The sequence below is a fragment of the Hermetia illucens genome, chromosome 6 (genome assembly GCF_905115235.1).
Source record: "Hermetia illucens chromosome 6, iHerIll2.2.curated.20191125, whole genome shotgun sequence".
Classification (NCBI taxonomy): Eukaryota; Metazoa; Arthropoda; class Insecta; order Diptera; family Stratiomyidae; genus Hermetia; species Hermetia illucens.
Genome location: NC_051854.1, coordinates 51,204,496 through 51,219,131, shown reverse-complemented (window position 1 = coordinate 51,219,131; position 14,636 = coordinate 51,204,496). Strand labels below are relative to the sequence as shown.

Sequence of the window (14,636 nt, the reverse complement as noted above, 5' to 3'; positions counted from 1 at the left end):
AGTGAAGGCAGGACCCAGGAAGCCCGCCATTAGCTATGCTAGTGCGGTCAAGGGCATTCGACTGGCTATACTGCCAAAAATGTTTCTCGAGCAAATACTCACTCGTGAGGAGCAGGAAATCATTGAGGACGTTGTCGCTAGGCAGATGATCAAAGGTTGGACTTCGAAACTAGTGTTCAATGGGATGTGCTTTCGACCAGGCCTTAAACTGCGTGGACAGGACTGTCAAACATGTGCTGGGGATGATATACCAGGAGCCCACATGGTAACAGTTTTTCTGCCAAAAGCCGCGAAAACAGAAACGGAAGACCATATGAGCCTCCTAATCACTCAGAATGAATATCTCCATACCCGAATATGGAGAGTCTTCAGCAGCAAGGTGGACCCTCACGATCGGATACTTCCCAGGAGACGAAATCCGGGCTCCACCGGAACAAGTCGAAAAACTGACGAAGTATTGCGAGAGGAGGGCGTTACCACTTCTTCTCGGCTGCGATGCCAACGACCATCACGAAGTCTGGGGAAGCAGCGACACCAATCGTAGAGGTGAGTACCTTCTTGAATTTATTCTTAGAAATAAGTTAGAAATAAATTAGAAATATATAACGTAGGGAACACTCCAACATTTGTGGCCAGCACCAGACAGGAGGTACTAGATATAACTCTAGGAAATACCCTAATGAACGGGATGGTCTGAAATTGGAGGGTGTCGGCTGAACCCTCAATGTCTGATCACAGGATAATCAGATTCGACATTGAGGGTAACTCCGAAATAAAAAGAATAATAAGGAATCCCAAGAGAACGGATTGGGAATCCTACACAACGCACTTGAGCAACAACATTGCTCACCTTCAAGGGGGCGATGACATCAGGAGCGAATTAGAACTAGAAACAGTGGTGGAAAACCTCAACACAGCCGTTATTGACGCATATGAGGCCAACTGTCTGGCTAAGACAGTTAAGTCATCAAGGGATGTACCATGGTGGAACAAGAAGCTGGCCAAAATAAGAACAGAGGTACGAAAACTCTTCAACCGGGCAAAACAAACCGGGGACTGGCGGAGGTACAAAAATGCACTCACTGCGTATAGCAACACGATGAGGGAAGCGAAACGGAACAGCTTCAGGGAATTCTGTGAAAGGATCGAACAGATCACAGAAGCAACCAGGCTGTACAGGGCTGCAGCCAAAGACGTATATTTGAATGTTTGTATGTTTGAAGAAGGAAAATGGGACATTTACCGAGAATAAGGAGGACAGGGTACACCTACTTCTCAGAACTCATTTCCCGGGGTCCTACCCCACGGTGGCTGGCGACAACACCCCAGCAGTGAATAAAAGGGGAAGGAAGGAGAGCTGGAAACTAGCAAAAGAGGTATGCTCAGAAGCTACGCTAAGATGGGCAGTGGGAATTTTTAAACCACTGAAATCTCCCGGAGTAGATGACATTTTCCTAGCACTAATCCAGAGAGGCCTAGGAATCATCTTAGAGTCTCTTCTGAGGGTGGTAAGGGGGAGCATAGCCCTGGGATACATACCAAGGGCATGGAGACGGGCAAAAGCGGTCTCTATTCTGAAAGCGGGTAAAAAGGGTCCTTTTCACCCTAAATCTTTCAGACCAATTTGTCTAAAATCGTTCGTACTCTGGAGTTCGTACGGTGGAGAAGGTCATAGACAACTATATTAGAATTAACGTTCTAAAGCATAATCCTCTACATCACTGTCACCACGCGTACCGGGCAGAACGGTCAACTGAAACTGCTCTGTATCAGCTGACAGAGGTACTACAGGATGCCATAGAAACAAAAGAAATTGCACTGTGCCCGATTTTGGATATCGAAGGAGCATTCGACAACACATCGCATACAAAAATACAAGATGCCCTGAGCCGCAAAGGAGTGGGAAACACCCTGGAATTCTGGATGGGCAAAACGCTAGAAAGCAGGCAAATAGAAGTACCCACAGGTATAAATTCTATTGTCATGAACACCACTCAAGGCTGTCCACAGAATGGCGTACCATCGCCGCTGATGTGGAGTATGGTAGTGGATGAACTCCTGGACGTGTTAACAAATACTGTAATACAAGTCTACGGTTACGCGAACGACATTGTTTTAACCTCTAGGGGCAAATATGAAGATACCCTATGTGATAGAATCCAAACTGGTGCAGGAAGATGGGACTGCGGATCAGCCCAGCCAAAACCACCATAGAACCATTCATTAGGAGACGTAAGCTTGATCACCTGAGAACCATAAGATTACATGATATGGAATTACGTTAAACCAAAAATTACTCTGGAAGACACATGTCGGAAACACTTGTCGAAAGGCACGAGGGCTCTGATGACTTGCAGATCTATAGCAGGAAAAAAATGGGGTTGCAGCCCGCAGATACTACTTTGGATATATACCGCAATAGTAAGGCCAATGATTACCTATGGAGCGGTAATCTGGGCAGAAAGAACCGAACTCAGCACTCAAGCCAGAAAGAATTACATAAGCTCCAAAGGCTGGCTTGCTTGTGTATCAGTGGGGCAATGAGGACATGCCCAACGCATCCCTGGGGGTCCTTCTGGGATTAACCCCTCTCAAGATTGATATTCTTTCTAGACGGTATCCCAAATTACTGATACGTCCAACCAGGTGAACTCTAATATTGATATTAGCTAAATTTTGTTTGATTTAGCACAGATGCTACACTGTCACCAGCCGGGATTAGCCGCTGTCAAGTAGTGTGAGTAGATTTCACTTTTCATAATCGCCACGGGACACATGCTACGCCCACGAAGAGACAACCAAGAGTGGAGCCCCGTCAGACCGTAAGCGCACTGCTGGTCGCCCTGACTGTTCACCGCATCTCTACACTTCGCCACCAACTTGGAAGATATCGTCATTGAGTACAGGTAAATGATGGTGACTTAGCTGTTGGCCGGAATAACTACGTTACGCCTGAGGCTCAGATCATAGCCTAGTCATCGACAAACGACCATACCCTAGTCATCGACAAACTTCCAGTATCGAAATTAACTTGGAATACATTGAAGTATCGTTCGCTCAGCCAGTTAGAAGTTCTTCCGCGAAACTCTTTGCTTGGCATGTATGTGAAACAGTCCACTAGGAATTTTCGGAGTGATGCAAGTACTTTTAAATAGATATCATGGCTACGTATGCTCACTAAAGAGTCTCTCGAAGGCGACACCCGCTAACCCCATTATTCGTAGCCCAATCACATCTTATTTGGGCGAGGGGTAGAAATTTTGTACCCAATTCTTATTTCCATGTATAAAGGTTCATATATCGAGTAGACTTCTTGATATGTCCACTCCACACGAAAACTTCCACCTGATGTGCGAATATGCAGGTGACGTATTCATACCAAATGCTGCTACCAGAATCATAACTAGTCCGTAGCAAAGGGATTAAAGAGAGCTGAAGGAAGCTCTGATAGATCAGCTCCGTGGCCGTTCGAAAAAGGATACGAACTCAAGAGAAGCAAGAATTATTTATAGATTATTACCAGGACATTGGAAAATCCGGCGTGGAAATCGGAACTAATGGAAACCTTTTGAAGAAAACTAGGACCCCATTTATCCTCCAAGTGTTCGCGAATTGTACAACTGGGTGCATTGTGACCAAAGCCGTCCTAGGGCATATTATAAATCCTAAAAACCGTTAACAGTATCGAATGTTGGGACTGTGGGCAGGACGTCCCTTGTTGCAGGTGCAAAGCGCTTAACATTTTTAAGTGAAAATACTTCCAATGTGCTAATTTTCTCGGGACAAACATTTCCCAACCATTTTTCTACCGACTTACCCCTAACTCCGCCTGTTTAATTGAGGAGATTCAGCTTTATAGAAATTCTGTTAAGATTAAGTCTCAAAAGGATGGAATTCAGAAGTGGAGATGCAACTAGTGAGCAAGCGGAGAGAATTGGCCGGCGTATTACACTCTCTTCTCCGAGTCGCCGAAGTCGAGAGCAGACGTCTCGACAATTGCTCCTGTAGAACAATAACAGAGTTGAATATTTATAACTTATCGCATTCTCAATAAAAAAGACTTTGTAACCGAGTTGTTAATATTCATTATGATGTGGAGGTTGGAATGGTAGCCATCGCTACATTTGTGACCCCGACGTAATCTACTTACATTGGTAACCCCGCGCTATCTTAGCATGCGCGGACTGATGGTGCTCTCCGCGGCCAATATAGTCCAGAAGATGAAGGATTCGACGATCTCATGAAACAGGGTATTTGTAGACCTTCCAATAGCTGTGGGTCATTTCCACTCTATATGGTCACTAAGCAAAACAGCTAGTTTAGGCCGGAGATTACGGCCGTCTGAATGCTCAGACAATTCCCGATCGATACCCTATTCCACTAATCAATGATTGCCATTCAGTGACAAACTGACATGGCATATCACCGAACCCCTGCAGCTCCCAAAGACATACCAAAAGCGGTTATTTGCACAACTTTCGGCCACTTCGAGTTCACCAGAATGCTATTTCTCTTGTGCGACACTACGCAGACATTTCAGAGATTCGTTCACTCTGTCCAATGAAATTTAAACTTCTGTCGACATGGATGATGTTTTAGTCGCCTCATCTTCTGAATCTGAGCATTTGGACCATCTCGAGTGCATTTTTCAACGCCTCCTGGAGGCCGGACTCATTCTAAACGTTTAAAAATGCAAATTCCCACAAAAGTAGGTGAAATTTCTTGGCCACATGATCACCGTTGACGGAATACAACCAGACTCAAATGTTCCCTTGGCAATCACGCTGAAGAATTTGCGAAGGTTCTTGGCCATGTTAAACTTAAAGCCACTCATCACCAAGCGATCTGCAGCGCCCACTTGTTTGGGCCCAAAAGAAGAGACTGCCGTGAGGTTGCGTGGTCTACTGAGGCCATTCAGGTGTCTGAAACTGTCGAACAACAGCTTGTTGATGCTACACTTCTGACATTTCCTCGGCCAGATGCACCCTTAGCCGTGTTCCTCGGACACAGCGCTAGACGCACCTCTTCACCAACGAGTTAACCAAACCTCTCTTTTCAAAACATCTCAACCCAGCACAACGTAACTGCAGCGCCTACTATCGTCAGTTACTGGCAAGGTACCCCTCCATTAAATGCTTCCATTTCTCACTCGAGGGCAGGCCGTTCACTGTGTTCACGAGCCACAAGCCCTTTACATTCGCGCTTAAACAAAAGCCTGACAAAGCGTCTCCTTCGGCAATTGAGCTTCATCCACCAGTTTATTTTAACACGTGTCCTGAAAAGACAACATCGTTGCCGACGCTTTGTCTCGAATCTCCGTGGTCACAGTCCCCGCGGCTGATTATACGGCAATCGCCGAGGCGCAGAAAAATCTTCAGAGCCTGAGGGAAAAGTCCAAATACAAGTTCAAGAAGTTTCCTGTTTTTGGCACAAACTCTTACTTATTCTGGGAGACCTCAAACAAGGGACCCAGGCCATTTACTTCGACCAATTTTCGCAAGGAGGTATTCCACGTAGTACACGATCTTGCACACCCAGACATCTGGAAGACGAACCGGTTGGTCACCGGAAAATCCTTCTGCCCGTCCATGAATAAGGATGACAACCCTTGGGCCAGACAATGTGTCGCATGCCAGAAGTGTAAGATCAACAAGCACATAAAAAAGGAAGTAGGATTATTCCCTCGGTCGACCAAGCGCTTCCAGAACAAGCATAGTGTTCTACTGCACTTGAGCCACTGGGAGTACCTAAGCCTCGCGACCAAACACCCCTCCCTTACGGGACGGCTTATTGTTTAACGTAGGATTAATCCTACGGTCCTCTTAAGACGCAGATTGATTTTGTGACCACAATCAGAGCCCGCGCCAACGGTACCAGTCTATACAAGTGCATGGCTTAGCATTCATACTGGTGGATGCAAGAATTAGCTAAATCTCTACCGAACTATGGAGTACGGCACCCGTGTTGATACGCAACACCACGTCGAGGCCCGAAGGTCTCTTCTCGCTTGAGCACAACCATAGCCACCATGAAACTCCCACAAGGGGGCCAACCGCAAATAACCGAGCTGTCCTCACATACAACAGGAGTTCACCCGAAGTATGTGAGTCCAGGGGCTTTCCCGATTACCATGGTACCAGTATACCCCTGGTAAGGTTTCGTGACCGAAGCCACTTCAGATGAGTCCCCGTGCAGACTCGGGTCTGATCGCCCTTGCTAGGCCTTGGAGCATTCGCCTACTGCTTCATGGCCGGCAAGCCAATGCGATACAGCGTTTCCCGGTGCCACCACTTGGAGGTTCTCCTCGGTTACTTGGTTTTGGTTCAGCCGACAAGGTTGCCGCCCTGTCTTCCTCCCCTCTACCTCGGAGCACCCGCTTTCAGAACAGTCTTTTCTCGGAATTAGGCAAGCTCCTGGGTTTCAAACGCGACAGGATCACTGCATACTATCCGTAGTCCACCGAACGCTAAAGGCCGTCCTAATAGCTGGCGACGATCCGTCGTGATCCGTCCGCCCCGCCCTTCGCACAGCTCATGCAGAGGAGTTCACGGCCAGCCCCGCGGAGATGGTCTACAAGGAGAGTCCGCGGCTCCACGCCGAGCCTGTGCTGGATATCAGAGCAGATTTAAGCGAGTCCAGCATGCTGCGTCTGCTCTAGGACTCGGTTAAGAGAATGCGGCCGTCTCAATGTTCCTAACACGCGACAACAGGGGTCAACACCCCCAGGGACCTCGAGACGTGCTCGCGGATCCGCATTAGGTTGTACGCTCCTCGAAGACCGCTACACCCACCATATGAGGGCCCGCTTATCGCATGAAGGGGATATTTAGAAGAAAGAGAAAGGTTATCTTTTTCTAACCCCGTGAAAGGACAGCGGCGGTCATTATCCTTTTAAACGATGTGGTTTAATTTTGGGCCCTATTCCCACAAAGGATGTCCTCTGCCTCAAATTCCCTCCGTCTAATGCGGGGTATTTTGATATCATCATAGTAAAGTCAGATTCGCCCTAACCCCCGGAGAATAAGAGTGTAAAGAGGATATATAGAAGGAACAAAAATTTCCCTCCTCCTGCTGGTTACGGCACCCCGAAAATGGGCTATTTTCGGATCATAGATCAGCGGCTAGAGTAATTATTATCCCAATGTAGAAGGGGGTACAGAAGGCCACCTCCTTACCCTTCTATCCCTCCTGATAACAGTAGAGATAGATGCAATACCACTCTAATGGCATCACTCCGTGACGCAATTTGTTTGACAGTGTATGGGCCCTATAAGTAAAGAATATTTTCCTATGGAGCCAATAAAAAAACTCATTCAAAGCTGCACATCCATACAGAGAGAAAAAATATACCGCACTGCAAACATGAATGGTGCCAATGAAGTGCATGAATGCGTGGTGGTTACACGTTTCTAATTAACAAACTTGACGAGCTCCCTCTTCTAATCCAATCTATTTCCCGAGATTAACTGCAGATACAGCGTAAAATCAGATTTTTTACTACGCAGTCATTATCCTTAAAAAGATAATTCAACTTCCTGATGTCTGCCTTCCACAATCAGCAAATTTTAAAAGATCAGCATCCAATTCATTAGCGGAAATTCCATGGAGAACGTTACAAAATCAGAAGCAGAGAACCGAAAACAAGAGAAAACTCTCACCTAATCCACAGCCAACGTTCAGGAAAGTATGAAACCGAATAAAAATCATTGACTTGGCTAGAAACCCACCGTCACCGCTATACCGCAGAGCCCAGATCATAATTAAATCACCATCCTTAATGTTCACGAAAGCACAAAACTGGATCCGAATACAATTACGGAACGGAAATCGTCAATCCCGGATCGGATAAATTGAATTTACTGTCGCCGTGGCAAACAAGAAGACGCCAGAGCACAATTCAATTACCGACAACGAAATTCCCTATACACATATCCTTCGCTCCCCCATGCGGAATGGATACTTTACCATTTTGTGTGCCTCCCCCGACAAAGGTCCTGCAACGGGGATGCTACGGTTCAGTGGGGATAGATACGCCACGAGATGATTTAGCAAAGCCAATCGCATTTGCCGAAGAAGGGCAGGTTAGTGAGAGGAAATGCAACAGGTGAGGTTGATGCAATGGAATGGTTGGAAAATGGGAAGTCCCTGGTAAAGACGCGAAGGAGTTTCTTCGATCAATGGCAGTCGGAAGTATATGAATGTGTTTAAAAACGATTTGCTCCAAGAGACCCCTGTAGCAAGTGCTTGTATCTTACATCATATCTTGGTGCACTTCAATTAATTTGCGAGGATGTAGAGCAATTCCGCTTCGGACTTCATCAAGAAACAGGACACAAAAAGAAAAACAAACTCCCAACCCAAACCTTAGCGCGCCCCCACCGCCAAGCCAAGTCAGTATATCAGGAATGTAATCTTGTCGTGAGGTAAGCAACCGACCATCGACCTTTGGAATTCACCCACTGAACTGTATGAACTATACACGCCCGTGTGTATTCCGCACTTGACTTAATTCCCCGGTGTCTTTCACTTCCTAACCTCGTAACAGGCACAGGTTGCATCCCTCTAGTCCTACTTCAAGTTCTACCCTGTCGTACCACGGAAGTCAATAGTGCCTTTCCTCAAGCATTCTTGTCCAGATTAAGAGACGACGATTCAGCAAAAAAGTATTTTCAGGACGAAAAGGATAGAAAAAAAACAAGAGAAAAGGAAACCAGAGCCCAAGGAAAATGGCACCACGAAAGAAAAATTACAAATGAGCCTTTCCGATCTCTCAACCGTGCGGTGTCAATCATCCTTTCTGGAAGTTCCTGGTAAAGTGACAGGCAGGCAGGTAGTCGTGAAGGATATGAAAACAATGTGAGTAGAGTGGATTAAGGAGACAGAGCGGACAGGATGCTGGATGATGAATATGTACAAGTTGTATGTTTACGGAAACTTGAAGTAGTTACAGTGGCAGCGCTTCGCAAAGAATAATGTTATTCATTAGTGGGAAGAACAGGTGCACGAGGGAGAGATGCCTTGTAATTTATATCAACATAATTGTCTTGTTTTTTCGGTATAATTAATCAGAAATGTGAAAACGCGGCCAGGACCCCTGGGAAAATACAAGGATGCATATTCGCTCTGAGTTTGGATGCAAACAGAAGAGAGCCCATTACCATATCACATTTGCGATTATAAAGCAATGTCCGTTTTGTGAAATCTCGCTAGGCGAATTAGTGGAGCAGAGATGCTTAAGGTAATGAGTAGCTTTGACTCATTTCCTTTCGTTTTTTGCTATCTATCAAGTAGACTTCGCTTTAACAAGTTGATACCTCCGTAGGTTACTGCCTCCCAGAGAAAAACAAGTCGGGAAACCGGAAGCTGGACGCTTCAGGTACGCCTTCAATTTTGAAAGAAGCAACAACTTTGACGTATTATAACTTTGATAGTAACAGTGCGATTTCCACCAAACTTGGAAAGATAATCATTATAGCATACATCACTGCAAAATTTCGTGGTGCTATAATGAATTTAAAGGGGGTTTCCAGCCAATTACACAAAACTATAGTGATATACTATTATTAACTTTATTTGAAGAGATATCGGTATTGGAGGTATTTCGGAGCCCAGGCACCATATAGTGGCAGCCTTCTGATTTTTCTGATTTTGCAGTTTAGTAGTTTCTGAGAATGGCCCCCTTAAAAAATCATCACTTTCAATCCCCCGCACTACCCACCTTTCCAAAAATGCCAAAACTAAGACCGGCTTCGAAAAGTACTAACCGAGACCTTTAATTTGATACCCCACATGACTATATTTGATGAAAAAAACTGCTACACCCCTCTTTTGCATGTACCTCCCCTAAATCTCAACGTAGAAGGATATCACTCACTACATGTCTAGGGGTCCACAGTTCCCACCTTCTCACCAAATTTTGTGTCAATCAGTATAGCCGTTTCTGAGAAAAGTGCCTGTGACAGACAGACAGACAGATTTAGAAAAGGAAGTGTTCCAGCGAAGTACCACTCTACCAACGACACCAGTAACAAAACCGAAGAAGGGAGAATTGAAAGCAGATCGTTGGACAACAAAAACAGCAACAACATCGACCACACATATTCAAGAGGAGCAGCAACAGGAGGTCCTCCAGGACCAGGAAAAGGACCCATTCAGAAGAAGTTCGTCAACTTTGAGATCTCCGCCAATGCCAAACATCAAAAAAGATAAAACGGAGGGAAGGTCAATGAATGCCAAATGTGAAGGAGTATTTAAAAGTAGTAATCTGGTTAGGAATCATCATGGAGAGCAGAGCCCTGAAGCAGAGGAATTACCCTTCACACAGTTTGGTGTAAAAATAGTGGAGCTGTCTGAGTTCATCAAGGACAAGCACAACGTCCACCAAGCCATAAAGAATATGGTCAGAGCAATTAGAGTGCTCTACAACAAATCGCAGCAGGAGGAACAAAATTCCAAGAGCAAGTCGAAATCTGTTGCCCCAACGGTATCACAAGCGACCCAAATGACACCTAATCGTGTTGCAATCGGCCTGCCACCAAACAAGAGAGTGCGGGAAGGAGATGTGGATCCTCTGGGAAGTCAACAGGCGCCTAAGAGGAAAAAAGCCATACAAATAGTTCCGAAAAACCGAACTAAAGGCACCGAGGAGAGAAAACAGGTCCCCCAAGTGCGAGCTCCGGCAATCGACTCGACAAAATCCAAGGGGAATGAAAAAGGTGATTGGACCAAGGTAGTTAGGAAAAAGGCGAAGAAAAAGGCAAAAGTGCGAATTCGCCCAGAAGCGATTGCAATCTCCAGCAATGGAAGTTCGTCTTACGCGGAGATACTGAAAAAGGTCAAAGCTGACCCCGACCTAAAAGATCTAGGTGGAAATGTCAGCAAGATTCGAAGGACCCAAAAGGGTGACCTCAAGTTTGAGCTGAAAAAAACCAGCTTGGAGAAAACTGATGGCTTCCGAGCTCAGGTTAAGAGCTCACTTGGGGAGAATGTCACAGTAGGGACCCAAAAACATGAAGTCTATATACAGTGCAAGGATCTCGATGAAGTGACATCCAAAGGAGAAATTTGCACTGCCTTGATGGAACAGTTCAAGTTGGAGGAACTTGCCGAAGAGTCCATTGTGAGTTTCCGGAAAGCCTAGGGCAATACTCAAACGGCCACATTGCGAATGCCAGTCGACGCCGCGCAGAAGTTATTGACGGCCGAGAAGGTTCGAATCGGATGGGTTGTTTGCCGTCTGAGAGAGCAGATTTTTCTAAAGAGGTGCTTCAAGTGCCTCGCGTTTCGTCATTTCGCGAAGGCATGCACCAGCGGCATTGATCGGTCCGATCGATGCAGAAGGTGTGGGGAGAAAGGCCATATTGCCAAAGCGCGCAATAGGGACCCCAAATGCTTATTATGCGGAGGAAGTGAGGGACGGGATTACCGGCATATTGCCGGAAGTGCTAAATGCCCGGAATTTAGGAAGGCACTGACTTGAATGAAAAAATGAGGTTTATTCAAATAAACCTCAATCATTGTAGGGTCGCTCAAGATTTACTCGAGCAGATCATCTACGAATCCGAGGTGGAAATTGCCATCATTAGCGAACCCTATAGAAACCGTCACGATGGCGTGGGGGTTTTAGATTCGTCTGGTGGAGCGGCGATATGGGCATACGGTCGACAAGCCATCCAATGTACTGGGAATCAGACATACAGCGGCTTTGTGTCGGCGAAAATAAACGGGGTATATGTGTACAGCTGTTACGCCCCACCAAGCCTGACACTGCCCGAATTCGAGGAAATGCTTGACAGCCTCGTTCTCGACGCAAGGAGTCGTAGTCCAAGGGTGATTGCTGGTGACTTCAATGCTTGGGCCCGTGAGTGGGGTAGCAGAGAGACAAATGCAAGGGGCCGCGGTCTATTAGACTCTTTCGCACAGTTGGATGTTGTTCTGGCCAACGAAGGATGTGTAAACACCTTTCAGAAAGGGGAGTCTACCTCAATCGTAGACCTAACTTTTGTCAGCCCTGCACTGGCACGTAGTATGTCTTGGTGTGTCAGCAACCACTACACCCACAGCGATCACCAGGCAATCTTTTTTGGGCTATGGGTGGAGTCACCGGGCATAAGATCATCATGCCCGAAACCGAGGAAGATGTCAGGCTGGTCCGCTAAAGCTCTGGTTAGACCAACCTAATAAAGCAGGCGCCTCTACGGAAAGAGCTACCCATGTGGTCCAATGCATCGCCGAAGCGTGTGACCAAACTACTGGTGGAATGCTGAGCTGGGCAGCCTTCGTTTAGCCTGTCACCGAGCCTGAAGAGCGGCTCAAAGAGCGGTAGGCAGAATCGACCAAGGGCAAAAAGAGCGCGCCTATAAGGAAGCCCGCAAAACCCTCAAGCTCGCCATCCAACGGAGCAAGAGGGAATGCATTAAGGAGCTCTGTTTAGAAGCGGACGTAAACCCGTGGAGGAGCGCCTATAGAATCGTGATGGGGCGATTCAGAGGCCGATCATCTCAGCAGATCACGTGTCCTACACTCTTGTTAAAAATTATCCAGGGGTTATTCCCTCAGCAGGAGGAGGGCATAGACAGCTTCTAGCGACCTCTGAACGACACGGTAATACCGCCAGCCACCAGTGACGAGCTGCTGGAGATCTGCACTAGGATAGGAGATAATAAAGCTCCGGGTCTGGATGGCGTGCCGAATAAGGCCCTTAAGCTTGACACGTTCGCTGAGCTGTTCGTAGCGTGCATGTCCGAGGGGATATTTCCTGCATCATGGAAACGACAGAAGTTGGTGCTACTGCCTAAGGCTGGCAAACCACAGGTGAGCCAACCTCCTACAGACCTATTTGTCTTTTGGACACTGTGGGCAAAATGCTAGAGCGAGTAATCTATAATAGATTACTCCCGGTTGTTGAGAGCCAGGGAGGTCTTTCAGATCGGCAGTTCCGTAAAGCCAGATCAACCATTGATGCCATCAAAATGGTTACTGGCTTGGCCGAAGATGCAATCCACGGAAGGGGCAGGACTAGCAAATATTGCATAGTGGTGACCCTGGATGTGAGAAATGCATTCAATTCGGCCAATTGGAACCTAATACGGAAATCTCTGGAGAAGATTGGTGTTCCCGCTTATCTTGCTGCTATTATCAACAGCTATTTACAAGAACGGAGGCTTTGGTATGACACCGATAACGGACCCCAAGAGTACGTTGTCTCCGCGGGTTTCCCACAGGGCTCCGTACTGGGCCCACTGCTGTGGAACATTACGTACAACGATGTTCTTAATCTTGCCCTTCCGGAGGAAGCCACGGTGGTGGGCTACGCCGATGATATAGCGCTGGTTGTTGTCGCAAAGGATCTCGAAGATGGTGAGTTATACTCACGCGAAGCGATCAGTGCTGTTAAGGGTGGCTAGAGAGTTCTGATCTGACACTTGCGGAGGAAAAAACGGAAGCGGTCCTCATCACCAAGCGCCGTAAAAGAAATTTTTCCCGTATTCAAATTGGGAATCATATCACCACTTCTAAGCCTGCCATCAAATACTTGGGAGTGATGATAGAAGGGAAGCTTAGCTATAAGGCACACGTGCAGTATGTCTATGACACAGCATCCACTGCGAGTGTGGCGCTGGCAAGAATGATGCCGAACGTGGGAGGGCCACGGCATGCTTCCAGAGTAGTGAGTTCGATCCTGCTCTATGCAGCTGCGGTTTGGGGAAAGGCATTGCGGGTTACATTTAACGGTAACAAACTGAGTTCAGTCTACAGAAGAACAGCCCTAATAGTGTGCTCGGCATTCAGGGCTGCCTCAGATGACGCAGCATTTCTCATCTCGAGAATGATGCCCACTGGCATCTTGGTAGTTGAGATGACGAACATATGCAATGCGAAGTCTGTCTCTCCTCTGTCGCAGACGAAGAACACCGAAAGGAAGATATCTCTAAATAGATGGCAAGAGCGTTGGGAACGCTCGGGAAAGGGTCGGTGGACACACAGGCTCATCCCTGTCATCAAGGGGTGGTTGAAGAGACGGCACGCTGAGATCTTACTCAGTTTCTCACGGGGCATGGAGGATATCGCCAGTACCTGTTCAGGTTTAAACTGGATACCTCACCCGACTGTCCAAACTGCGATGGAGTGCCAGAGGACCCAGAGCATGTATTCTTCCACTGTCCAAGGTTTATGGAGGAAAGGAAGAACCTAGAGGAGACTCTAGGAGAGGTGCTTGTACCAGAGAATCTGGCGCGAAGAATGCTAACATGTCAGGAAGACTGGGATGCGATCAACTCCATGGTCGTATCTATCCAGAGCAAACTGCGAAAGGCAGAGGAGATCAGAAAAGCGCGGTTACGTACGCCGCGTAGAGACGAAAGGGGACCAAGCTAAAATGAGCTGACTCCGCCCTGTGATGTAATACCGTACGGTGGTTCCACGGGGCTTGGAGGGAGTCGGGGGTGGTTTTAGTGGGTAAGAACCCGACACGCTGGCGTGTCTAGGCCAATGTCTTCCACCTCCGTAAAAAAAAAAAAACAAGCCCTTGGGGAACAGTGCGCAGGGCGGTTATGAAAAAGATGAGAGGGCGAACAATGGCGCTTTTCCCAGGGAGGAAAATTAACGATTGATCAACACTGATGTCTTCAAACGGG

General features: G+C 47.0%; 1 protein-coding gene across 9 annotated transcripts in view; it reads right to left on the bottom strand.

The window, feature by feature from the left end:
• LOC119660390 (dystrophin, isoforms A/C/F/G/H) overlaps nucleotides 1-14,636 on the bottom strand; it is a 1,277,654-nt gene that overhangs the window by 341,560 nt on the left and 921,458 nt on the right. The gene's annotated exons all lie outside the window — the stretch shown is intronic.